Consider the following 27944-nt stretch of genomic DNA (forward strand, 5'->3'; position numbering starts at 1 on the left):
CACACATAGCAATTAGCAAGTGGGAGGGTCCTGTACATGGGTTATATCACAATAGTACAAGGAATCACACTTCTAAACCAACATTGGTATATAGGAAGTAGGAAGAGAACAACAAGAAAGGCATGTAACAACCAATGAGAGATCTGAAAGAGAGAGATAAGATGTGAAAGGGTATGCTGGTACTCAGCCATCTGCTGTCTTCCACCTCAAGTTCTCTGAATATAGTTCCCCTCCTGCTTCAAAGTCATCTTGGCTAGGGGAGGGGGCCTTAGGGTCAAACCTCTGGGGTGAAGGCAGTTTTTAAGGGGAGTGAGACTTGTCTCTGTCCTGCTCATTCATGAGTGCAGTCACCTCCTCGAGAGCCTGGTTTCTGTCTCTCTGAGAGCAGGCCACTCTGTCGTGGTCTCTGTCCCAGTGACGAGAGCCCCTGGTATTCCACCGGTGGTCGCTGGGGGCGGTGGTGTGAGAGCTGTGATAGGGCTTGCACCACTGGGGCAGCAGGGGAGGTAGTGTCCATGTCCGGCGCATGAAGGTCAGTAAGGAAGCGGTGTAGGTCCTCCAGGTTAAAGAAGTCCCTTGATTCTCCTTCTCTGATAATTCGAAATCGAGCAGGTTCGAAGAGTCCATAGTTGATGTCCAGCTGTCGAAGCTTGGGCTGAAGGATAGGAAGGCTTTACGATGCTCGTTTAAGTCTGGCCTTTAAATTCTGTATAACTAACACTCAATTCTTTATGGCTATTGGCTATTTAAAATATCCCATATTATACAAGAGGGACCACATGGTCCTCGGTTATTTCTACGGAGAGGGGCATACACAATAATCATTATCAGTATCTGCAAAGCAATTTGCGTCCTAGAGGTTTGTCACTCTACCCATCTGTGAGAAGTTGGCCTGGTATATGCTGTCCACTAATTAAAGTGATTCAGAAAAGGGGGTGGTGATGAACAGAGTGTCTGAATTAAGCAGACCACTCTTACCCAGTCCAAAGATCAGGGCTTGATCCATCACCGTTATTTAGCTCACTGCCCCATCCCAGCTCAGAACCTGGCTATATGCAAATTAGTCTGTCCCTGGCCCAGTGCATCATGGGAACAGGGCAGACCAAACTACCAAGCCAATTCTTCACCAGAAAGGAGACAAGCTACCGGGGACCGGTTTCTGGCATTTCAGCCTCGTCGGCCCGGCTTGCTTGAATCCTGATGGAGCAGTGAGCAAGGGACTCATGTCTGAGTATACCCTGCCACACCTATAGTGGCCAAAAACGATTCAGAAAAGGGGGTGGTGATGAACAGAGTGTCTGAATTAAGCAGACCACTCTTACCCAGTCCAAAGATCAGGGCTTGATCCATCACCGTTATTTAGCTCACTGCCCCATCCCAGCTCAGAACCTGGCTATATGCAAATTAGTCTGTCCCTGGCCCAGTGCATCATGGGAACAGGGCAGACCAAACTACCAAGCCAATTCTTCACCAGAAAGGAGACAAGCTACCGGGGACCGGTTTCTGGCATTTCAGCCTCGTCGGCCCGGCTTGCTTGAATCCTGATGGAGCAGTGAGCAAGGGACTCATGTCTGAGTATACCCTGCCACACCTATAGTGGCCAAAAACGATTCAGAAAAGGGGGTGGTGATGAACAGAGTGTCTGAATTAAGCAGACCACTCTTACCCAGTCCAAAGATCAGGGCTTGATCCATCACCGTTATTTAGCTCACTGCCCCATCCCAGCTCAGAACCTGGCTATATGCAAATTAGTCTGTCCCTGGCCCAGTGCATCATGGGAACAGGGCAGACCAAACTACCAAGCCAATTCTTCACCAGAAAGGAGACAAGCTACCGGGGACCGGTTTCTGGCATTTCAGCCTCGTCGGCCCGGCTTGCTTGAATCCTGATGGAGCAGTGAGCAAAGGACTCATGTCTGAGTATACCCTGCCACACCTATAGTGGCCAAAAACGATTCAGAAAAAAGGGTGGTGATGAACAGAGTGTCTGAATTAAGCAGACCACTCTTACCCAGTCCAAAGATCAGGGCTTGATCCATCACCGTTATTTAGCTCACTGCCCCATCCCAGCTCAGAACCTGGCTATATGCAAATTAGTCTGTCCCTGGCCCAGTGCATCATGGGAACAGGGACAGGAACAGACTAATTTGCATATGGCCAAGTTCTGAACTGGGATGGTGCAGTGAGCTAAAAAACGGTGTTGGATCTAGCCCTGATCTCTTGACTGGGTGAGAGTATTCTGCTTAATTCAGAAACTCTGTCCATCACCACCCCTTGTTGTTAAACACTAATTAAAGTGGGCACCTTGCACTAGTCCAAACAACTTATGCTGATTTAAGAGGCCAAAGATAACCTTAGAAAGTTATCCAAGTGGTAGCTGTGGAGAGCATCCTTCAAGCATAGTCTTGAAGGAATGTTAAGCAGCTTATTTTACCAGAATGCAACCTTATAGTATTGGTTAAATGAAAGGAGAACCACACAGTAGTTATAACACTATGTATTTATTGATATAACACTCTCTAGTATGGCACAGTATCTTCTACATGAAGATACTCACCAAGCACACAACACTGTAGCGTAGAAACAATAGTAAATAGCACTAATACACAGTGGGCTCCAGGGGGAGACCAACCCATATACTTAAATATTGGTATAAGACCATGGCTCGAGTCAAGACAGTGTCTAGAAGACCCCAAGGAACCACCCAAGGTGAGTAAGTAGGAACCCTACGGAGGAAGGGTGCCGTGTGGGAACCCGACTGAGTGCTCCGTACAATTCTTTGCGGAAGTCGCGGTTGAAGTTTTAAAGTATGAGGACCCTTTCGAGTGGACTTCAAAGAAACCCCGTGGGAGTTAGGAGGTTGCAGAGCCACCGCACCTGTGGATACCGTAGTACCAGAGTTACCTATCTCAGGAAAGCTGGGTGCATAGGTCTGAAGTGGCGTCGGAAACCACAGTTGAGCTCAATGGAAGGCTGCTGGAAGGAAGGAAAGTGTCTGTTGGAATCCAGAGGTGGTTTCTTGTTGAAGAGTACCTGAAAGCAAAGGGGACAGAGTCCGGGTCACTCCAGAGTGACCAGGGGCTCGGTAGACGAATGCCCACTAATGTCGGGGGCTTCAGGTGAGTTGAGGGAGTTCTTGACTCTGAAGCCACGGGGACCAGGAGACGTCGAGGACGACCAGGAGCCAGATGCGAGCTGTCCCATGAAGGACATCAAGTGCTGAGGGATCGGTGCGGTGTCTGGCGGGAGCACCAACAAGCCTTGGCAACAGCAACCCATGCAGAAGGTCAAGGACATTTATGGTTTGGACCAACAAGGTCCAGGAGACTCAGAATACACAGGGGAGTCAGGGAAGCCTGGAACAACCAGGGTTACCCAAGGAAAGAAATGTTGACCCTCAAGTGGACCCACAGGCTGGAGGCACAGGAGTCGCAAGAGGACCTCAAGCGAATTCACAAAGCTTCAGCCCTCGGATCACTCGGTGTGAGGATGCCGGAGTTCTTTGTAGGAAATGGTGCCAGAGGATGGAGCTACTCAGAGCTCAGTGCACTTGTTCCGGAAATGCCAACAAGCATGTGCACTTGCAAATGAATGCGGTGCACAGGGGTGCGAGTATTGCAGCCCCCACAAGGGATTCTGGCCTCAAACTTGGTAAGACGGCAGCTCAGACCTTGAGGGACATAGAAACCCACCTCCTGTGTTGCTGGAGCCTTCAGAGTCCGTAGGAGCACAGGAGCAGCAGCCCCATCAGGTGTGCTGTGGTGCCTGCTGTTGCAGGGGAGTGACTCCTTCACTCCAAGGGAAATACCTTTGGTTGTCCTTGATGCTCCACAGGTCCTGCATGGAGCCTGTGTGGTGCACGGGCAAGGACAATGCTTCAGACTGAGAGGGAGATGAAGTTGGACCCAAATAAAGTCCAGCGAAGTCCAGAGTGTCCAGACGGTCGAAGTTCAGTGGTTTATTGTTCAGAATCTTGTCCAAGTTCAATCTAGGGTCCTACAGCCAGGTAAGCCCTTTTGTACCCACGAGAGAGGGTTGGACAGATTCAAGGGACCCTCCCAAGGGAGGGTCCGGACAGAAGGTAGGTTACTCCCATGTCCTTTGTCCAGTTTCGCGCCAGAGCAGGAGCCAATGGCTCCCATTATTGGTTTGAACTGGACTATGCCCAGGGACACCAAATGTGCCCCTCATGCAGACGTTCAGTCGCTGGCAAGCGCATCCACCCAGCCCTAATACACTAAATCCTGCCTGGGATGTGGTCACACCTCCCTGTGACAGGATGCCTATTGTTTCACCTTCTTTTGCTTGAGCTTGGCTCAGCAGCTGGAGGGCAAAAACGTGTTTCTGGTTGGCAGCAACCATTTTATGTTGCCTGGGACTAGAAGGCTGGTACCAGGAACACCAGGGCCCAACGAAGCTCGCTTCTGAGGTGTAGAATCACACCTCCCACACCGGTTACCAGTGTGGGGGTATGATTCCACAATGTTTGACACCAAACACAATAGGGTTGCTTTCAGCCATTTTAGAGTTGCTCATCCTGCTGTCGTATAATGCTGCTCTATATGTCGTAAATGGCTGCTGCACTAACACTCCAGGAAAATGGACTCCGTAGGCTGCAGGGGTGTCCTGCTCATGCAGTGGCACCATGTTAAAATTGATTTTAGAGAGTAAAACAGGCTTGTACTGTGCTTAATTTGTGAGCTGCTTGGACCAGGTTGGTATATCTCAACCACAATTCCCACGCTTCCTCTACCCAGCCACAGTCCAATTGTTTAGTTGGATTTGCCAGTGTAAAATCCCCATTCTCAGAGACCCTGCTTGGGTCTTGCAAGGCCTTTTTCATGGGTCCTGGTGCATTCAGAGGTTACTTTTGCCTTGCCTCTGTGTAGGTAATGCATTTGCCAATTTTGTCCCAGGACCATAGAACTGGTGTACTCCACATTCTACAGCCAAGAGACTCATTGTAGGTACTTGACTCTGTCATGGAAGCAAGAGTGAGCAGTGGAGGTTTAGCCCACGAGATGAAGTGTTTTAGAAAGTCAAAAACTGTTTTATGTAAAAATAAATGTATTTTCATAAAAAGCAAGTGAAGTGCTTACAAATACAATAAGAAAAGAATACCAGCAGGTTCTAACACCTTGACATTGCCAGCAAGGAATGCAGGAGATGACCATTTTTCACAGCACCTTCTGATTTAGTCAATTTGTTCCAGCACCTACCAGTCGATTCACAACCTGAAGCCCATTAGTACCACAAACATCCTTCAGGCATGTCCCAGCCGTGATGTGCCCCAACTATAGTCACACTGCTGCTACCTTCAGTCACGAGTATAGAGTTGACTATAGTCACTCCTATTAAGAAGGGAACACTCTTTGTGTTTCCCCTTCATATCAGAGATCTGCTTTAAGGACAAAAATACTGCAATAACGATGTACCTCTAGAGAGCTCCCAGGATTGTTTTTCTCCCTCAGGTATAAATCGAAGAGTGCGGTACAGAATCAAAAGCACAGAACAGTCCAGTTCATCCACAGCTATGCACAGGGCTTTTGCCCCGGAACGTTCTACTTTATCTCTGGTAAAGTCTGTACTTGTAGGCAAATAATCTTTAGAACCAATAAAATGTTTACTGGTTAACCTCAGTTGGTAGTGAGAGAGTTGGATGTGTAGATGAGCTGCATCCATACGCTCAGATATATGAACATCTTTATAATAGCACAAGCAGATAATGGAGGAAGGGATTGGATTAATCTCACGCTCTCTTCTTGTGTGGACATGCCCTCTAGGGCTAGATACTCAGGCATTTCGGTGGGAACTGAAAGAAATGTTACAAGAAGTCATGCACGGATGCTGAAGTATGAGAAGCAAACTGAATTAATTGAATTGGCTAAATAAGAATGTACCTGACAAAATATAGTGGTCCTAAGAAACACGAGATGGAAAGGTTGGCATGCGGAGTATGAAAATCCCATGTTTCAGACCACCTTTTTAGGGCCACGGGACATGCAGGGCCTACCGGGTCTCAACCATGGTACTATGACTGTACAAACTGGGTCAAGTACAACCCCTTCAGTTTATGACTGTCAATGGTAGGGATGGCAAGTCGGCACAGGCTTCTCAGGGAGGTAGTGTGGTGGTGCTCTAGCTCAGCACTCAAAATGCACACATCCATATCATTAATGATTGTCCAATCCAGTATGTGACTTTCAAAAAGAAAAATATATTTATTACACACTAGGACTAAATACTACATGCACGCATATGCAGGATTCAAGTGGGTCCCCCCTTTCTGACTTAGGTTGTCACTCTCCAAAGTTCTCCCGTCCTGCAGACCCACTGCATCATGGTCTGCTGCACCTCTCTACTCCTTGATAGTCACTCCTGCTGCAGAGGTTGCAGGCCCCTTACCTCTTTCAGTAGGCAGGCTGGCTTCTAGGTACTTAGGAAAGGTGATCAACTCTTGAAGCAAGAGGTAGACTTCAGGGAATGTCCCCTCACCTCTGGGAAGCTGACTGTCAGGCAAACACCAGCTCTGGTTGCACAGCAGTCTTCTCAGTACTCTGCGGGGCACCTAATTCCTTAATCAGAGAGAATGTGGAGCTGGAACATCAAGTGGGTCAGTGAGGTCCACTTCTATGCAGTCAAAGCAGGAAAGAGATCTAGATCTCTGCTATCTTCACTTTCAAGACTGGTGTAGGATGGGTCTCCTTTCAAGTATCCTTCCTATCCCGGCAGGTCTCGAGACACAGTCTTTGTGTAGAGTAATGTATCTCACAGAATTCTAGTCTTCAGCCAGGTGCACCCACGACAGAGGCACAAAGAAGTGTGAGCTTTCTGCACCTGACTGTTGTCAGCCAAACTGAAGAGTGATCATGGGAAAGACATCACCTGATGGGTCCGTTTAACCTTGAACAAACATGGTTGCAATCCAACCCTGCATCCCCACCATCTACCACATGGCAGTGGTACAGGAAGACTAATCACCAGCTCATCTCAGCAAAAGTCTTAAATGAATTTATAAAGAAGTTGTGTCTTCTCTCTCTCCAATCCAGTGTCTAGGCCATGGACATCCAAAATGGATCTCACAGGCCTCCATTACTCTGGTTCAGTCAACTACACCATGCATGCACTACGCAGACCACATACAGGAACATGCACACCATTCATTTGGGATGTTAGCACAAGGATCTGGATAAGCACATAGAAGTCGAACTTAACACTAGTGTGTGAGTCGACTTCCACTCCAGTGACACAGATAAACATCTCCAGAAATAACTATCGAATCCTATGGAATCACAAAACACAGAATGCTGCCACAACCGCCCAGTGTACTAAGCCCACTAAAGTGACAGCTGTCCACTGGTTGTATAAGGAGATCACACTTTGTTCACCCCTCCAAGGCGCAGGACAGGTCCATGACCTTACTCAAGTCAAAGGACAGGCCTCGGCGCACGCACTAGATTATTGTGAGTCTAGGGCCAAAATGTAAAAAACCCGGATGCTGTATACATGCATTTCAGGCACTCAGGGCAGGGGCACATGGCTGTACACCATGCAGGGGACATTCCAGTCTCAGCACCATGTGAACTGGTGAAACCTGCCTCGTAAATCTAATACTGTGATATTGGACACCTTGGAAGCTGGGAAATTCCCTCCAGGGTTTGCCAGTAACTGGTGTTGAAATAGCAAACAAGCAGGAGGTATAATGGAAAATGTTCTTTTTCACCAATCTCTAGCAGTGTGCTCACCCCTTGTCCTTCCTGTTCAGCTTTAACTCCTGATGTACAGCAACATCTCTTCCTGTTTGCATGACCTGTGCGCATGATAGAAGTCTAAAAGTCCAGGCTACACCCAAGGAAGTCTGACACTAAACTTGATTACACACCATAAAACATTGAGCCTGAGTACGTATTACTCGGGTAGAAATCCAAATGTTGCTCTCCTTAGTCTCCTAAGTCCTTCATGACAACATTTTGGGGGAAAAGCTGCAACATGTAATGCTCTATTTTAACACCACATTCATTTTTAGCAAGTAAAAGGCACTGGCCAGTAAAGCTAATTTCAAGCACCGACTAAATATAGCATTCTTACTGCTGTCCTTTATTATAAACATAGATTCATGTTCTGGCAGAACAATAGATGTGTAGACATCCAGGTAACCACAAATCAACACAGTAACAGGAACGCGCACCGCTAAATCAACAGGCAGCACTACAAACAGTCCATCCAACAGCAAAAGGACCAAATACACAGGTAACCTCGATCACAGACAAACAACAGAGGCACACAGATACATACTTGCACAAATACTCAACATATCTGCAGACCTACATAGACTCCCACACAACATAATACATCTAGGCAACCGACTGCTGGCACACAGAGGGACTTTGGGTAACCACAAATCAACACAATAACAGGCAAGCGCACCGCTAGATCAACATGCAGCACTACAAACAGTCCATCCAACAGCAAAAAGACCAAATACACAGGTAACCTCGATCACAGACTAAGAACAGAGGGACACAGATACATACTTGCACAAATACTCAACATATCTGCAGACCTACATAGACTCCCACACAACATAATACATCTAGGCAACCGACTGCTGGCACACAGAGGGACTTTGGGTAACCACAAATCAACACAATAACAGGCAAGCGCACCGCTAGATCAACATGCAGCACTACAAACAGTCCATCCAACAGCAAAAAGACCAAATACACAGGTAACCTCGATCACAGACTAAGAACAGAGGCACACAGATACATACTTGCACAAATACTCAACATATCTGCAGACCTACATAGACTCCCACACAACATAATACATCTAGGCAACCGACTGCTGGCACACAGAGGGACTTTGGGTAACCACAAATCAACACAATAACAGGCAAGCGCACCGCTAGATCAACATGCAGCACTACAAACAGTCCATCCAACAGCAAAAAGACCAAATACACAGGTAACCTCGATCACAGACTAAGAACAGAGGCATACAGATACATACTTGCACAAATACTCAACATATCTGCAGACCTACATAGACTCCCACACAACATAATACATCTAGGCAACCGACTGCTGGCACACAGAGGGACTTTGGGTAACCACAAATCAACACAATAACAGGCAAGCGCACCGCTAGATCAACATGCAGCACTACAAACAGTCCATCCAACAGCAAAAAGACCAAATACACAGGTAACCTCGATCACAGACTAAGAACAGAGGCACACAGATACATACTTGCACAAATACTCAACATATCTGCAGACCTACATAGACTCCCACACAACATAATACATCTAGGCAACCAACTGCTGGCACACAGAGGGACTTTGGGTGAACAGACAGCGGGACCATTAGCCAGAGGGACGGGTGCTTAATTGGCTTTTGCAGATTCAAGTTCTGTTGCCACTTAATATTTAGCCATTCTGTGGAGGAAGTTATATTTGAGACCTGAACAAAATGGTGAAGCGCCAATGCACATTTAGTACATGATCTCGCTACTGGATGATGTTAGACTTGAATTCCATAAACATTAATTACTTGCCTCCTTTGCAATAAATACTTGCAGTTAACAGTACTGTGCGCACTGCATGCCCATTCTATAGCCAGCCTCATACATCTGAAACACTGCCATTCAGTTCTTCCTCTTCTCTAGTCTTTACATAAGTCACATATATGGTTGCCAAATAGCTTTATATATGCTGTATTTATGTATATCTGTATGTGTGTGGTATTTGTATAGCTCAAACCTAACCAAAAGGAAGTGGAATGATGTACAGAGTTGAAGGCAAAGATACAGTTGTCAAGGAAGTGATCAAGGTTACTTCGGCTTAGAAGAAGGACTTTTTCAAATCTAGTTCAACAGTTTTGATCTCTAATCTCATTTAATTGGCATCAGTGACAGAAGACCTAGTGGGCTCCTGTTATGTAGGTCGTCACAGGGTGACGAAGAGATATTGGCAATGCCAAAGGAGATCCGGCAAGTCAATGACTAGAAAAGACATGAGGAAACCTTGTCCTCACTAAGGTCGCGGTTGAGGCAGACTGAACATGAAGTTCAGAAAATCATACAAAAGGTTACTTCTTTGGAACCCTCCAGTCTGACAAGCCAGCCAGTAAGAGTTAAAGACTTCACTGTGGCTTCCTTGGCACAGCTTTAAGGCCGCCTGCAAGGTATTGTATGGATGGCAAATGTCTGGTTCCTTTTGGTTCTCAGCAAAAGATACCTCTTCTGACAGAGATACAGAGCTTCCAAATACAGAGGAGCTAATACCTAACACTACCAAGTAACTGTTCAAAGGGCATATAAGCTCTCATTGAAGAAACTGAGTAGTAGTACAGAGGTGCTGGGTACCTTGATTACCGAAAAGAGAAAGCATCAATCTCATCACCTTTTGTGTGTTTGATGTAATGCAATAGGTTGCAAAGTGAATGTCTTGGCATAGGTCTCTTCTTCACTGTGCCACTGGAACCAAGCTACGCCCAAATGATGAGCCCCAAATGTCCTTGTGATGTGATCTCACCGGCATCAACTCCCAGTAAGCAGTTAGATTGTCCTGACGGTGCACTGCATGTTTAAGCCAAGTATCCTTCTGCGGGACAGGGCAATGCCCCCAATGCATCACCACTGGCCGCTTAGCCAACAACAGGTTCTCCTTAACGTATCCCAGTAGTGCAACTCTGGGCGTGCGCTCTTATAGCAGGCCAGTGATCTCGTCAATGGTGTCAAAGACTGCTTGCCAAAACCTCCCCACTCCTGGGCAGTTCCAGGCTGAGTGTAGAAAATCGGCGCATGGCAGTAAGCATCGAATAAGGTGTGCATCATCCAGAGACCCATCTTGGGAAGACATTCTGAGGTACAATATAGCATGTGTAAATATTTATGGTGGACTAGGCTGAGTCGATTGTTGGGATGCTAGGGCACATGCTTGAGTGCAGTAAAAGTGCCACTGCTCCTCTGAAATAGGGATGTCAAGGGCTTCAGACCATGCCTGTCGAGCGCATAGCTTGCGCACCAGGCCATCTCTTGCATATCGGCGTATATTCTAGTAATGAGCCTGCGTGGGGATGGATTTGTGGGGGGTGCCGCAGGAAATGAGCCTTGTAGCTCACAAATTGCTGCTCGCAGTTGGAAGAATGTTAACGTGCCTAGCATAGAAACATCATGCCCCTGTAGGGCCTGTTGTGGAGTAATGAAGGAACCCTCTGGGTAAACGTCGCCCACGGTTGTAAGGTCTAGCTTGCACAATCTAGTGCCTGTGCCAGCATCATGCGTGACGGGCAGTGCAGGATGACCTATCAAAGGAATGGAGGGGCAGAAGAGAACATCTAAATGGGTTCTCTATCTCAGTTCTTCTCACGCCCACACCGTGCATCCCATCATGTCTAGCCTGATCCTGGGGCTCTGCGGGGTCGGAAACACTCATGCGAAGGGAGCATAGGGCAGCATGATCATGTTAGGGTGCCGTGTGGGCCATGAACTAGATCGATATAGCCAATAGTGCACAAAGAGTAGAGGTCCATATATGGCGCTGTGTCCCTCGCTGAGCCAGAGAAATTGTAATGAATCAAAAAAGGAGGCCAGATCAGGAGAAGCAATCTCCTAAGTAGTTTGATATTTGAGGAATAAAGATTTGTCATTTCTAACTGCACTACCTCTATCCCGGTGACAACCTCGTCCCCCTCAGTTCTCAACTCCACAATATAGTTATTAGCCCAGGACTTGCGTAGCATATTCGTGAGCGTCTTGTCTGCCCTTTTACCCTTACCGTAGCACCAGGCACAAGTATCTCTGCCCTGGTAATGCATTTCCTGCTACGCAGATTCCTTGAAGTAGTAAAGTTTGCTGCAGATAGCAGCGAGCGTGGAGTCACTTTGATCAGCAAAGAACTGAGTCTCCAGAGTGTGGAGCACCGATTCAAGGCACGCCAGGTCGCTGGGCAGTGCCTGCAGCATCCCAGTCTGCTTAGCCATGCACACACCATGGATAACAGTCTTGAACGCTTCCCAGAGAGTATAGGTGGAGTCAAATGATGTGCTATTTCTACTTAGAAACAATATATGTTGCTTCGTACTGGGCCGGGACTTGTGTCATACTATCATGATGGACCTTTACACTTCAAATTAGGTCTTTATTGAATTTGTTTTTGTTGGTTTCACGGGCTTCTGTCCTCTTTTCCACATTCAATTGCCAGATGTTCCTGTAGGAGGGACATCACTCCCCGCATTTGAGTAATCTCTCCCCGCTTCTGAGACAGCTCCACTGGCTCCCAGTAACCAGGAGGATAGAGTTCGTCATTGACCTTGGCTTTTAGAGCCACCATAGACTTAGGCCCTGGGTACCTCAGGCAAAGTTTCATTTGTACCATCAGGAACCAGCCCTGAGATCCATCCACCTGCGACTCCTTCGGGTTCCACGCTTCTCCAAAGCCCGGCAAGGCAGCAGGTCCTTTTCGGTAAAAGCAGCAACATTGTGGAATTCTTTGCTGGTCCACCTTCGCCTGATTGAAACAGAACTAGAATTCAGGAAAGCGTTAAAAACCTGACTCTTTAATTAGTTATAATGTCCGGCTTGAACCTGTCGCTAGTCCGCTGTTAGCGCCGGGGCACCTCTTCTGAGGTATTTATTTATAGAGTTTTATATAAGGTAGCTGCACACCCTAGAAATGTCTATTACTATTATTATTATTATTATTATTATTATTATTATTGTTATCACTATTATTTTTTAGGGCAATCTCAGATAGAAATAGTAGAGTAAATAACTGTGCAGTTTGAACCATGATATTGATGATTTCATTGCTAAATGAGAATTTTATGAGCAGCTATGACTGCCTTTGTAGTCTTCAATTGATATATATACCTCATTTTCAAATAAAAAGATTGTAGCATAAATAAAAACCTAGGACTACAAACATGGGGCCTGATTTACAAAATAACAATAGGAGAGACAGGGAATAACAGGAACACTCTCTTGATCCCCGGTTGTATGCAAATAAACAAGAAAAGAGAGTTTGCAATATCAAAAATCAAAAAAGCCACATAGATGGAGCGAAACAACTAGTGGAACTCACACCCTGTTTGGGTAGAGAAGAAAGCCCTCACACACCGACCTAGTCAGTGTCATGCTTCATCATCAGGCCCCACCAAAGAGGCCGAGTGCCTCTTTGGTGTGCTGCGACGCCAGAAGACTGCGGAGCTGGTTGTGTGAATTGGGCGTGTTGTGAAGTTAAATTAAAAGTAAAAGTGTCTAAAGGGTATCGACAAAAAAAGTTTAATGGATGATCCCTAGGACACGGTTAGAAGGGTTATGTGTCTGAATTTAGTGCCAAAGGTAATGGATGGTTAATTCAGATATAGTCAGTCAACATGTTTCAGCCTTACGAGAGGTTTCAATTTACCTAGGCATTCGTCAGGACAGCAATAAACCCCGGCGGTATGGACTCTCTAATCGTCCACCCTGACCTGGGGGCGTGAAAGTGAAAAATAAAAGTGATAAAGTGCATAAAAAAGTGGAAGAGCGAGACGCTCAATTCCCAAAAATACTCCGAATTGTGGAGTGTTTCAGCACTTTAAAATATGGCGCTAACTGCACCATGGGTCTCGGGAGGGGGGTTGGAGCGTCCCTGGCACATCGCCCTCAGCACTCACAGCCCGCCTATACACCTTAGGATTCCTCAAACCGGACCCCGACGCCATATTTTAAAGTGCTGAAACACTCCACAATTCGGAGTATTTTTGGGAATTGAGCGTCTCGCTCTTCCACTTTTTTATGCACTTTATCACTTTTATTTTTCACTTTCACGCCCCCAGGTCAGGGTGGACGATTAGAGAGTCCATACCGCCGGGGTTTATTGCTGTCCTGACGAATGCCTAGGTAAATTGAAACCTCTCGTAAGGCTGAAACATGTTGACTGACTATATCTGAATTAACCATCCATTACCTTTGGCACTAAATTCAGACACATAACCCTTTTAACCGTGTCCTAGGGATCATCCATTAAACTTTTTTTGTCGATACCCTTTAGACACTTTTACTTTTAATTTAACTTCACAACACGCCCAATTCACACAACCAGCTCCGCAGTCTTCTGGCGTCGCAGCACACCAAAGAGGCACTCGGCCTCTTTGGTGGGGCCCGATGATGAAGCATGACACTGACTAGGTCGGTGTGTGAGGGCTTTCTTCTCTACCCAAACAGGGTGTGAGTTCCACTAGTTGTTTCGCTCCATCTATGTGGCTTTTTTGATTTTTGATATTGCAAACTCTCTTTTCTTGTTTATTTGCCTGATTTACAAAGACAATTTCACTCACATGTGAGTCATGCATATGATGGATAGTAATTTACCCTTGTGTAATTGATAAAATAATTACAGAACCTAAAGAACTGTCTCAAATCGGTGAAGTAAAAGTATGCCAATCACATGCCCCCTCTGGCGGTTGGCAAGTAATTGGTTAGGAAAATCCCACTCAATTGTTGTGCAGACCAATCACTTTTGCACATTTGCAAAGATTTAAGTGCATGTTCCACCCTTACCTAATGAGTTAAATTACTACTAGAAGGTCTAAACATAACTACTGCCGAGAGTGTAGGAAGGCACATTGGTCACTCAAGTTTTCCCAGCGGGGCTAAGAGAAACAAAGGAAATGTAAAGTAAAAAAAAAATAACTAAGGAAAGAAAGGATTTTCAAAGTTAATATGTAAATGTACGTATAACAATTGCTAAATCCCAAACTGGCATATTTTACGCATATTTTTTAACTTTGCAAACTTGGGTTAAGTGTCTTTTTCACTGAATGCCATACACTTAGGACTGTTCCCTAAGACAGTTGTAAGTTTTGCCTGTTTAGGAAGAGAATGTTAGCAAATGCCACCACCAGGGCTAAGTAAGAACCAAGAGTAACTTATGTGAATCGCAAGTTACTTCTGGTTTCGTAAATTGAGCCCAAGGTATAACTAACTTAAGTCTTTTGTCAGTGAAGAAAAAGGGTCTGATTTTGGAGAGATTTTCCCCCTAAGAAGATCTTAGGGCTGAAAAGACAGTCTTAAGTCTAACTTGTAGAGGGAGTCGGTGCATTAATACTGAGACTCAGTGGCGTATGTGATATTTTATGTTACATCTGCTTCAATGCTTTTTTATTCTAATGGGATTTCTATTGATCAGCGATACCATTCCTATGAAAACTGCTGGCTCAGAATTTAAATGTGCTCAGGCTGAACTCCTTTGCTGAAGCCTGATGACTGTAGTCCTGCTTCATTGAGCCAAAGATAAAGGCCCAGATGTAGGTAAACCGATTTTACCGATTCTAAGATACCGATTTTTACCGAATCGGTATTTTAGAATCGGTAAATGGTATGTAGATAAAAAATCAGTAAAAAATACCGATTCGGTAAAAATCGGTATCGGACATTCGGAAAATACCGATTCTGTATTTACCGAATCTGTATTTACCGATTCTGTATTTACCGAATCTGTATTTACCGATTCGGAATCCTCCATGCATTCCTATGAGCCTTTCGCAGCATAGGAATGCATTGGGAATACCGAATCGGTAAATACCGAATCGGTAAATACAGAATCGGAAAGCAAACAAAAGTGAAACTTTGGCAGGCAGCCAATCAGGTGCTACCACCCTCCCCCTCCCTCCCAGGAAGTGGCTACACAGGCAGCTGCAACTAATTAGAAGCTCCTGGAAAGGCAGTTGGAGCAGAGCCGAGTCACTGAGCAGCAGAAAGGGGTTGGTGCACTTTTAAAAGTGTAAAATGGCAAGCAGCAAGGAAAAAGAGCAGCCTGAGAGGCAGAGGAAACTCAAATTCAGCAGCATGGAGTTGCAGGTCCTTGTGGAGGAGGTGGTGAAGGTGCACCACAGGCTGTTTGGCAGGCAGTCCCTCACTGTGGCAGAATCTGCCAAAAGAAAAATCTGGCTGGAAATTTTGGACAAAGTAAATACAGTTGGGGTGACCACCAGAGACACAGAGGACCTGAAAAAAAGATTTTATGACCTCAGGATCCAAACCAAAAAGAAAATGGCTGAACATCACAAGCAGGCGTCCAAAACTGGTGGAGGCAAGAACCCAGCACCCCTCCTTACTGACCTGGAGGAGATGGTGGCCTCAACCATCGAACTGGACAGCGTCTGCGGACTGGGAGAAGTAGACAGCTCAGCCAGAGCTGCAACAAAAAAAGGTAAGAGACATGCAAAACATACCCCCCATACCATCATCCTTACCTGTACCCTTGGTGGCCCAGTGAACCCCAGTTCAGTACTGCTAGCACTATACAGGGCCAAGTCATGATGCGATATGTAGTCAAGAGATGCAATAACATGTCATACAGCACAACAACCAACTAGTGAAGTAAATGACTGCATAGAGAATATAGCCAATGTGATACACATTTAATTGTAGTGACTGTGAGATAGTAGCGCTTAGCTAATGAACGCTCATATGTCCACAGGTGTAACGTCTCGCAGGCGCTCGCAGGAGACTGAAAACACACCACCTGAGAGCGAGAACAGTCAGGAAGCAGGTCCAACTACCCACACCATACCACAGGACACAGGTGCATCAAGTAGCCATCCTCCTGCACAAGACACCGAGATGCCTCAAGACTTCTTGGCGTCCCCTGACAGATCACAATCCCCTCTGTTGCTGTCATCCCCAGAAATGCCAGCATCACAGCATGAGTCCACACCTGCATCACAACCCAGCAGGAGGCATGTAGTGGCCCCACTCATAGGAATGGAGTCTGCAGCAGCTGACAGTGAGGGCGACTACACACACAACTTGCCTGCAGATGTCAGCACTGGTACAAGGCACTCCAGTGCAGGGGTGGCCCATAGTGGTGCAAGACGCCGCAGAGTCCAAGAGAGGCCAGCAGATGCACCAGTTGAGGGTTCAAGTGTGTTCCGTGGTCTGGAGGGGAGCATGGTCAGAATACAGAGGATGCAGGGAAGAGCCATCCAGGCATGCCAACGGCAAATGAGGTCCCTGAACAGCAACATTGGAGAACTAGGAAAGGGCATCAGTGAGCTGGTACAAGTCAACATAGAGATGGCAGCAGGGATGCGCGTTATTGGCAACTCGGTGCAGCTGCTATGCACCAAACTAGACACTGATTTCGAGGCACGGCGCAGAGAAAGGCAGCGTGGTCATGGACTGACTAAAGCCATCAACCGCCTGGCCACTGCCACATCCCTGTCATGCAGGAGAAGCAGTAACATGCAGGAGGCCATGACCCAAAACACCAATGAGGTCACTAGGGGCATGGGCAGGATGACCAGTGCTCTTGAGGCGCTGTTAAATGCCTAAACTGCACATACAGCTGTTCTGGATGTGCCTGTCAGTGAGGAGACCACAAGCAGGAGCAGCATAGGAAGCACCCTTGTCCATGAAACAAGGAGGAGCAGGCGCCACGCTGAGGCCACAGGCCAGCAAGACAGTGAGCAGGGTGAGCAACCTACAGGTGTTACAGGGAAGCGAGGAAGGAAATGACTTTTAAAGTTCATGGTGATGTGAACCAGGACTGACATCAATGCTGTTAAATACTTTTTGTTGTACAGTTGTGCTTTAAAAATCTACCTCTTTACCAAACTAAACTACATTTGGTGCATACTCCACTTGTCTGTGTATCTTAACTCACTTAAAAGTAGTTGTGTGTGATCTCATCCCGCCTGTGTCTGCCATCAGTAGGTGTTGCAACTCCAGATGCGTGTGGTTCAGGCACTGAATCCTCATCATCATGGTCCTCGTAATCTGAGAGTTCCACTGCTGAGCCCTTCTTGACCGCAAGGTTGTGCAGCATAGCACAGGCTGCAATCATCTTGCAGCAGATGATTGGTGTGTACTGGCGGGCACCTCCACTCTTGTAGAGGCAGTGAAACCTGCTCTTCCACATGCCAAAGGTGCGCTCCACAATGTTACGGGTTGTCTTGTGTGCCCTGTTATATCTCCTATGACTTGGTGTTGTAGGGTTGAGGTAGGGAGTGAGGATGAAGGACCGGAGGGCATATGCACTGTCCCCTAATGGCAAGAGAAAAAACATTACTCCCATGCACACACACACATCCACCTGTAATACGTATCAAGGAAGTTTCACACAGTGTGTTACCTAGCAAGTATCCTTCTCCAAATTTCCCCGCTGTCAGGCGTGCGTAGATCCCACTGTTTTGGAAGATGTAGGAGTCGTGGGTACTCCCGGGGAATTTGGCTACTATGTCAGTGATCATGTACTTGGAATCACAGATCACCTGTACATTTATGGTGTGGGTGGACTTCCGGTTCCGATAAATGTACTCTGTGGCAGCAGGTGGGCATATTGGTATGTGGGTACCATCAATACATCCAATTATGTTTGGGAAATGCGCCATCTGATAAAAGTCTGTCTTTGTCCTGAGCAGTTCTGCATGCGTTGCAGGGAAGCTGATGTACAAATGCATTCTCTGCAACATGGCATCAAGGAATTTTTTAAAGAAACGTGACAGACAGCTCTGGGACACCCCACCTACCACAGCAACCACACTCTGGTAACTCCCAGAAGCAAGCAGGTGTAGGCTGCACAGCACTTGCACATGGGGTGGGATGGCGTGTGCCCTTGTGGTTGGCTGTTTCAATAGTGGGTGAAGGTCCCTGATTAGGTCCAGGATAGTTTGGGGAGCCAGCCTGTACCTTTGGAGGATCTCAGGCTCAGTAAGCTGGAATAGAGTGATCCTCTGCCTGTACACCTGCTCCTCCCTCCTCCAGACCCTCTCTCCTTCTGCCTGTAGCCGTATCCGCCTCGCAATGACATAGAATGCCGCCATTCTGGTGAAAATGTTGCATTTTGGGGCCTTTTTTATACCTTGCACCTGTTTACCACCTGATTTGAATCCATGGTAAATACCGACTCTTAAAAACCGAATTTCATGCAAAATCGGTATTTAAGAGGTTTCCTACATCTCAAAAACTCATTTTACCATTTCTTATTTTCCGAATCGGTAATTTTACCAATTCGGTAATGTTTCCGAATCTGAATATTTTCCGAATCGGTATTTTTTCCGATTCGGTAAATTTACTGATTCGGAAACTTTACAGAATCAGTATATTTTCCGATTCGGTATTTTTTCCGATTCGGAAACTTTACCGATTCGGGTGTTTTCGGTTCCCCTACATCCTGAATGCCCAATACCGGTCGGTAACGGCCGAAAATCGGTAAATTCGGCCGTTACCGACCGGTATTAGCCTACCTACATCTGTACATCTGGCCCAAAGTCTCCAATTCTGGATTCCTGTGTTCTTATTTTAGCTCCCTAACGATTTTGAAACTAAAAGCCAAACTGAAAAAAAAAACAGCGGCTGATAAAACATCTAATGATGGTGGTCATGTGTTTAGGCATTGCAAAAGTAGACTCAACCTCAAGTCATGCAGAGTTTCTTAATTTTTATTTTATTTATTTTATAAAGGCGATATAATAACCCTGGTCAAAACAAGAGTGCATGTATAGAGGAATGTCACCTACAGTATATATGTTCGATTAATAATGAATACATATAAAACAGCTCCTAATCCTGACCAAATTGGAACTGCAGGCCCACATATTAAATATTTCCCACCTGGACAACGGCAGTGCTGTTCTTGTCGGGGTTGTTTTAACTTCTCTAGCCCCCAACATCTCAACAATGCTCCATGCCACAGCTCAACTGATCTCCTCAACATGGAAATTTGATTACATGACTCTGGTGTTAAAGGATCTTCGCTGGGTTTCTATTCATACCAGAATACTATTCGAAATTGGTTGTGTTTTTGAAATGCCACCCATCTCAAGACACCTACTTACCTAGCTGCCCTTCTTAACATCTTGGGGAGGCAGAGGTCTTAGGAGCAGGAACTCAATCCTCCTACAAACTTCAGTCTTAAAAGCTTCCTTAAAAACAATAATTCTCTGGTGCTGCTTCCAGCCCTTAGAACTCTCTTCCTTCCTCACTCAGAGCTCTCCAGAACTGCTAACCTTTCGAAAGCTTCGAAAAATCCACCTGTTCTGATTCACCTAAATTCATCCCCCTCTTGTCCCTCCCACATTGTGTAGATTATTTACAAATGACTACAGGAAAACCAAGTCCTCCAAACAAAGACATTAATACCCAGGTAACTCCATTTACTAGAGATCATTAGAGGAATGGTGCAGTTCACTGTGCTCCTTCCATTAGGTATTTCGGATTTATAATCAGAGTTGCAATGATTTGGAGTGATTGTATCCATGTCCAGAATTTTTTTGCCAGATGACCATCATCTGCAAAATTGACTTTTTCATGGAGCTTTCAGGGATATGAAACCGAATTGTAGATTTGAACGGCCAAATAGGTTCCCTGTGGATGCAGATTTCCGACTTTTGTTTGTCAACCTAACACTGTATTTACTGTGTTCACGTTCATATACACTCCCTGAGGACAGTAATAATTGAGCCTTTTCGTGGCACTGTGTCCAGGGCCATGCCCATCTGTATTTTTGGTTGTTTTTTGGTCCAAAACTGTAGCGTTGTTTTTGTAGTTTAAGTAACCAATGCATTTATAACTATGTGGACCAGACGGTAATGAGAAAAACATGTTTATCTTTATGGTAAACCTAACTTTTCTAGGTAAACAAATGTAACATAAGAGTTTAGGTGGATCTGTGAGTAGGCTCCTTTTTATATCAAAAAAGAGGTAGACCAATCATTCTGAAATCAGTGCGACGCAAACATGTCAAACCTAGTGCATTTAGGAAGCAAATGCAATAAAAGGGGTTTGGAAAGGGGTGGATCACGCCCAAATAATTTTAAGTAAAACAAGCATTTGCAATGCAATAGGTCTCGCATTAGGAAAGTTTGAGCTATTGGTATTGTAAATGACAAATTTTTTATTTATGTGTTGGTTTTGAAAATAGCGAAATTAATAGCTTTGTCATTTACAATGCCAATAGTTTTAACTTTAGCAAACGTGACACCTATAGCATTTGTAATGCAGTAGGTGTTGTATTTACGTGACTTAGATGTATTGATATTACAAATAACAATGGCTTTTACTTTTTTTTTATAATTAATACTTAAATAAAAGTTATTGTAATTTATAATGGCAATAGCTTAAACTTTTGTAAATAACTTTTGTGAAGATTATGTTCAGTGTATTTTATTGTGACGAAAATCCAAGCACAGAAGTGAAATATTAACAACTTTTTGTGATATTTGTAATAAAGCTTGAAACATTGAGAGAACATATTTGAACCAGTTGTTGTTGAATGGTTGCACAGAGTGATGCTGTGGCATTCAGTGGTGCTGAGTGATGCTGTGGCATTCAGTGGTGCTGAGTGATGCTGTGGCGTTCAGTGGTACTGAGTCATGCTGTGGCGTTCAGTGGTGCTGAGTGATGCTGTGGCGTTCAGTGGTGCTGTTGCGTTGAGTGGTGCTGAGTGATGCTATGGCGTTGAGTGAAGCAGTGGCGTTGAGTGATGCTGTGGCGTTGTGATGCTGTGGCGTTGAGTGGTGCTGTTGCGTTGAGTGGTGCTGTGGCGTTGAGGGGTGCTGTGGCATTCAGTGGTGCTGAGTGATGCTGTGGCGTTGAGTGATGCTGTGGCGTTGAGTGAAGCAGTGGCGTTGAGTGATGCTGTGGCGTTGTGATGCTGTGGCGTTGAGTGGTGCTGTGGCGTTGAGTGGTGCTGTGGCGTTGAGGGGTGCTGTGGCATTCAGTGGTGCTGAGTGATGCTGTGGCGTTGAGTGATGCTGTGGCGTTGAGTGGTACTGGGGCGTTGAGTGGTGCTGTGGCATTGTAAAATGTAGCAAGGCGAGAGCTGGAGGGGCCTTGTGAGGAACCAGAAACATTTGAAGCTAACGAGGATGGCAGAGAGCTGATGTAAGGAGGATGTTGCAGGGATTTCATCAACATTGTTCTCTTAGCCCCTCTCACAATTCTCCTACCAGTGCAAGCAGCGACTCTCCTCCGCTTACCCCAAGAGATTTGCTTTTTCTGGAGTTTTCAGAAATATTGTTCAAGTTCTGCCTATGCTTCAGGCCATTTTAATAACTTTTAACTTGCTCAGGGCAATATCGTTGTTCCCGTTCTAGTAGCATTCTGCCCTCTCTATTTGTCCCTTTGTTCTCACTTGCACTTAATGAGCTCAAAGGCATTCCATGCTAAAGTTTTAGAAATGCCAAATATATAAATCAAAGTTATGCAGAAGTGATCTTAGAGAGTTTTTTTTTGTGAAGATTATGTTCAGTGTATTTTATTGTGACGAAAATCCAAGCACAGAAGTGAAATATTAACAACTTTTTGTGATATTTGTAATAAAGCTTGAAACATTGAGAGAACATATTTGAACCAGTTGTTGTTGAATGGTTGCACAGAGTGATGCTGTGGCATTCAGTGGTGCTGAGTGATGCTGTGGCATTCAGTGGTGCTGAGTGATGCTGTGGCGTTGAGTGATGCTGTGGCGTTGAGTGGTACTGGGGCGTTGAGTGGTGCTGTGGCATTGTAAAATGTAGCAAGGCGAGAGCTGGAGGGGCCTTGTGAGGAACCAGAAACATTTGAAGCTAACGAGGATGGCAGAGAGCTGATGTAAGGAGGATGTTGCAGGGATTTCATCAACATTGTTCTCTTAGCCCCTCTCACAATTCTCCTACCAGTGCAAGCAGCGACTCTCCTCCGCTTACCCCAAGAGATTTGCTTTTTCTGGAGTTTTCAGAAATATTGTTCAAGTTCTGCCTATGCTTCAGGCCATTTTAATAACTTTTAACTTGCTCAGGGCAATATCGTTGTTCCCGTTCTAGTAGCATTCTGCCCTCTCTATTTGTCCCTTTGTTCTCACTTGCACTTAATGAGCTCAAAGGCATTCCATGCTAAAGTTTTAGAAATGCCAAATATATAAATCAAAGTTATGCAGAAGTGATCTTAGAGAGTTTTAGAAATGCCAAATATATATAATTAAAAGTAATGCATAAGTGACTTTGTTGTTGTTTGTAATCCTTTGTGGCCGGACCAGGTGAGGAGAGGTTCCATTTCAGGGAAGGAATGAAAGCCATCATACCAACTGTTTAGGCAGAGGGCAACAAATTATAAAAACACAAACAGACATGCTCTACACCTTGGATCCAGCGTATTTATTAGTCAATTAGTAGTCAAACAGAATATTGGCACCAGGTACTTTTTCCATCATAGGACAAGTAGCAAATTCAAATACTTGAGGAGGTGAAATGAGATCTGACCAGAAGTAAATCCCATGGCGAGACAGGCATCATGTTTGGCCACAACATGCAGTATCATTAAATTGTCAAGCAGTCCTTTTCAGTCCACCGTGAAGATGTGAATTGGTGAAATAATAAAGTTACTTGTTGCCCTGGTCACTGTTTCCACCCTGTTTCCACCTTTAGACTGGGAGGAAGGGCGGAGATGTATGTGAGAGTCCATTATTCTCCTGGGTTTGGGGGGGGGGGAGAATCCCAGCCATCTCCAGCTTGTTTGGGATGCGGGCAGATAAAGGAGCTTCTGGTGACATCAACGACCAATAAGCACGGGCCAGAAAAATGGTCAAAGTTGGGATAAAAGTAGATGAGCCCCTCCCGCCCTCCAAACACACAAAAATCAGAAATAACTTGATGGAAACATCGGTGTGATCACCCTGAAACGTACAGCCTTTATTTCCATGCATTTCACTACCAAGCAGGGTGTAAAGTAATGTCCATTTGCAACGATATTTATGCGTTTTTATATAGCGCTGATTTTACCCGAAGGTGTCAGTGCGCTTTACAATCAAACATTTTACATTACTAAAGGACTAGCGGCCACCGTGAAGATGTGAATTGGCGAAATAATAAAGTTACTTGTTGCTCTGGTCACTGTTTCCACCCTGTTTCCTCCTTTAGACTGGGAGGAAGGGCTGAGATGTATGTGAGCGTCCATTATTCTCCTGGGTTGGGGGGGGAGAATTCCAGCCATCTCCAGCTTGTTTGGCATACGGGCAGATAAAGGAGCTTCTGGTGATGTCAACTACCGATAAGCACGGGCCAGAAAAATCCGAAATAACTTGATGGAAACATCGGTGTGATCACCCTGAAACTTACACCTTTTATTTCCATGCATTTCACTACCAAGCAGGGTGTAAAGTAATGTCCATTTGCAACGATATTTATGCGTTTTTATATAGCGCTGATTTTACCCGAAGGTGTCAGTGCGCTTTACAATCAAACATTTTACATTACAAAAGGACTAGCGACCACCGTGAAGATGTGAATTGGCGAAATAATAAAGTTACTTGTTGCTCTGGTCACTGTTCCCACCCTGTTTCCACCTTTAGAATTGGAGGAAGGGCTGAGATGTATGTGAGCGTCCATTATTCTCCTGGGTTGGGGGGGGGGGAGAATTCCAGCCGTCTCCAGCTTGTTTGGCATACGGGCAGATAAAGGAGCTTCTGGTGATGTCAACTACCGATAAGCACGGGCCAGAAAAATGGTTGAAATTGGGATAAAACTAGATGAACCACTCCCCCCCCTGCGCCCTCCAAACACACAAAAATCAGAAATAACTTGATGGAAACATCGGTGTGATTACCCTGAAACTTACACCCTTTATTTCCATGCATTTCACTACCAAGCAGGGTGTAAAGTAAAGTCCATTTGCAACGATATTTATGCGTTTTTAAATAGCTCTGATTTTACCTGAAGGTGTCAGTGCGCTTTACAATCAAACAGTTTACATTACAAAAGGACTAGCGGGGTAGCATTGTAAAGGTTGAGTCCAGAAGAGAGAAAATGAGAAAGCAGATCGAAATGATAGAGAGAAGTGATGCGTGTGGAAAGTAGAAGAAGAGGAAGAACAAAAATATGGAAAGAAAAATAGAAGAATATCAGAAAGGAGGATTAGAGAAGAAAAAAGGAATGGTGTAAATGAAGAGGGCAGAGAAAAAAGAGGAGTTATGTAGGTGATAGAGAACAAGTAACAGAGAAATGTGTGTTAATCTGGTGTTCGCACATTTTAGTTTTTTCATTCACATTTTGAATAATGGAGCATTACTGCGTCGCCTACCCTTCCTGCAGTTTCGCTTGCACTTTCTCCGCCGCACCAGTCCCTTTTCTATGTCGGCGCTGCACTGAAGGACACAGTCAGCGGCTAGATCTGACGTCACCTCCCCGGGCGCCGCAGCTTGCAGCGTTAGTGTGAGCACCGGGGCAGGGCCACGGACTTGGTGCCACGTCAGGGCTAAAGCTGGGGCGGCGGAACACCGACATGAACCCGGCACACCACGAGCATCCGTGAGAGCAGCAGCCGCAGCCATGGAAGCCCGCTACAATCTGAAGAGCCCCGGTAAGGATCGGCAAAGCCCCTCCCTCTCGCTCATTGTGAGTCTGGCAGAGGGCAGCTGCCCGTGACACCCAACCACCGTGTGTGTGTGTGTGTGTGTGGGTGGGAGGGTAGAGGGTGGCGGCGGCGTGTGTATGCGTGCGTGTCTGTGTGTGTGCAGGGGGGTGGGGGGCGGCAGCGTGTGTATGTGTGCGCGCGCCTGTGTGTGTGTGTGTGTGCGTGCATGCAGAGGGGTGGGGGCGGGCTGTGTCTGTGTGTGTGCGCCGTTAATGCATGCGAGGGAAGCGAAAGCAGGGGCTGTGAGTTCGTTTGCACAAGCGCGGCTCAGAAGCGCGCTCCCGCGGTCAAAACTGAGACTGCAAAAGCGCGCGTCTGACTCGTGTCTTCATTCCCAAATACGGCTGACAATAGGTCTAGAAGCAGACAGCAATCAATGCTTCGCATTGAATGCAGGTCTGCTCGACCTAAAAACTGAAAAGATGAACTTTCGAAGTATTTCTGTTTGCTCAGGTTAGTGCAACGACCTGGATTACAGGATAGATGTAAATCGGTGCTTGGGGGATCGTCCTGAAAAGAAATTACGATAAAGGAGTAAAATAGTACACCTTCAAAGGACATATCCTTATTTTTTTCTGGAATAAAGCAGTATGTGTGTCAGTTCAACAAATGCATCAGTGGTTTTCTTGGAAACTACTTTAAATAATCTTTCCAAAAAGGAGTGAAGTCGTCCCTTTTAGGTCTGGCTTAACACCACAGGTGTCTGTGTGAACTATTGTTTTGAGTATGCGGAGAGTGAACCTGGGTCGCCCTCCTCATTCACTAGCTAAGTAGATCTGGATGATCAGGTTCTCAGACTACCCCAGGCTAAGTGTTGAGCTCCACAGTATCAATGACAGACAGCAGAGCCCAAAAACCAGCCCTGCTTAGAGTAGAGCGCAGTTTAATCATGCCTCGCTGTACTCTCTCCGGCTACCTTTTTTACACCTTTTTTACACAGCAGAGGCGCCTTGGTGACGGTTAGTGGGTCATGCTTTAGAGGCTGCACTTATGAGAACAGAGATCCTGTGCTGTGTTCCTGGTGGTAGTCCAGGGTCAAATTATTTCAAATTCTTGGAGCCAGATGCCGAAAGGAAATCCCTCTGGCATGGCCCTCTTAGCATGCAAAACCCACAAAAGCACATTTCCTAAGTATAAACTTTGTTCGTTATACGCAGACATTTAAGGTTGAACCTTTGCTGCCCAAACAACCAATGCAACTCTCTCTGAGTTTCGGAAAGGTGGTTGATTTTCTTGGGATTATGAAATGTCATACTGCAATGTTCCGCACTTGCTGCAACATAGTCGGAAGGTAAGCATGGAGACCTAGCTGCATACGATCTGTTTCGGCACTACAACAGGTAGTGGATACGGATGTTGGTTCTTGGATATTACGCAGTTCTGGTAGTGAAAATTAAGTATTCTATAAGGTGACAATCCAACAATAATATTCAGAAGTGTGTCTGATCACTCAGCAATACTCAGTGATTGCTCACTGACCACCTCTTGCTAATACTAAGTGTATGTTAGATTTGCCAACCATGCCATAGTAGTTCTTAGTTTGTGCTTCGATCAAGCAGCCATCACTCAGTAATCCTCAGAGAATGCTCACATTGCTCCTCTTGAGATGATAAATCCTCTTGGTGTGAGAGAGAGTCTCTAGTGAGTAAGGACTGAGTGGGCCAGATGACAACACACTAAAACTGAGGTAGCCCAATTGTTGCTTGCATGTTGTGGGTGAGAGTTAGGGGCATATTATCTAGGAAGTGGTGGTGAGAGGCGGTAGCCTCCTTGGCTTAATGCCTCTCATCGCCACTTCGGAAGCACCAGGCTGCACCACATGTGTGCTACTTCATGCAGCACACATGTAAGTTACAAAATGGCATTTTAAGAAAGGGTTTGTTCATGTGCAGGAACGGACACCTTCCTGTACATAAACAAACCTTGGCATTTTGCTTTTTCCATGTGTGCTACACAAGGCAGTACACATGGAAAAAGCAAAAACCGAGGAGAAATGAAGAATTTCTTCTTGTTTCACCACCTTAAGACCAGGATTCTCCTGCTCTTAAGTTTGGCGCTGCCACCTATTATCGCCAACATCGCTAATTTTAGCGTGAAAGGGCCCTTTTACCTAGGCAGCGTTAAGCCACTTAACGTGGCTTTTAGCCATGTTATGTGCTCTAACCCTGCCTTGTTAATAGGGCGCTGACCCTATCACCACCACAATGTCACAAAAAGTGACGTTGTGGTGGCGATAGGGGCTTGGTAATATGCCCCAAAGTATCTATTGAGTAAGTGTAGTGAAGAAAAACATTTTCAAAACAAGCAGCCGCTGCTGCTTAAATTAAGTGTTGGACCCATGAAAGCCCAGTACTTCATCCATGTTTAGAGCTGCATTTTCTGTTGCAGTTCAGTGCTAAAATTTGGTGCCAAATCACACCCAGCGGTTATCTGATGGTGCGTTTCAAGGTGCAAGTACAGCATAGCACTGCATGTGAAAACATAGTGTAGGGTGACATTTGCATGTGGTTAATGACCCATAACAACACTGCATTTTAACCTACACTGGGGCCTGCGGCTCAGTCCCTA

General features: G+C 45.6%; 1 protein-coding gene across 2 annotated transcripts in view; it reads left to right on the forward strand.

Annotated features, from left to right (window-relative positions):
- The window catches only part of LOC144781885 (galectin-4-like), a 297786-nt gene that overhangs the window by 140870 nt on the left and 128972 nt on the right, over positions 1-27944 (forward strand). The gene's annotated exons all lie outside the window — the stretch shown is intronic.

The sequence above is a fragment of the Lissotriton helveticus genome, chromosome 9 (assembly GCF_964261635.1).
Source record: "Lissotriton helveticus chromosome 9, aLisHel1.1, whole genome shotgun sequence".
Lineage (NCBI taxonomy): Eukaryota > Metazoa > Chordata > Amphibia > Caudata > Salamandridae > Lissotriton > Lissotriton helveticus.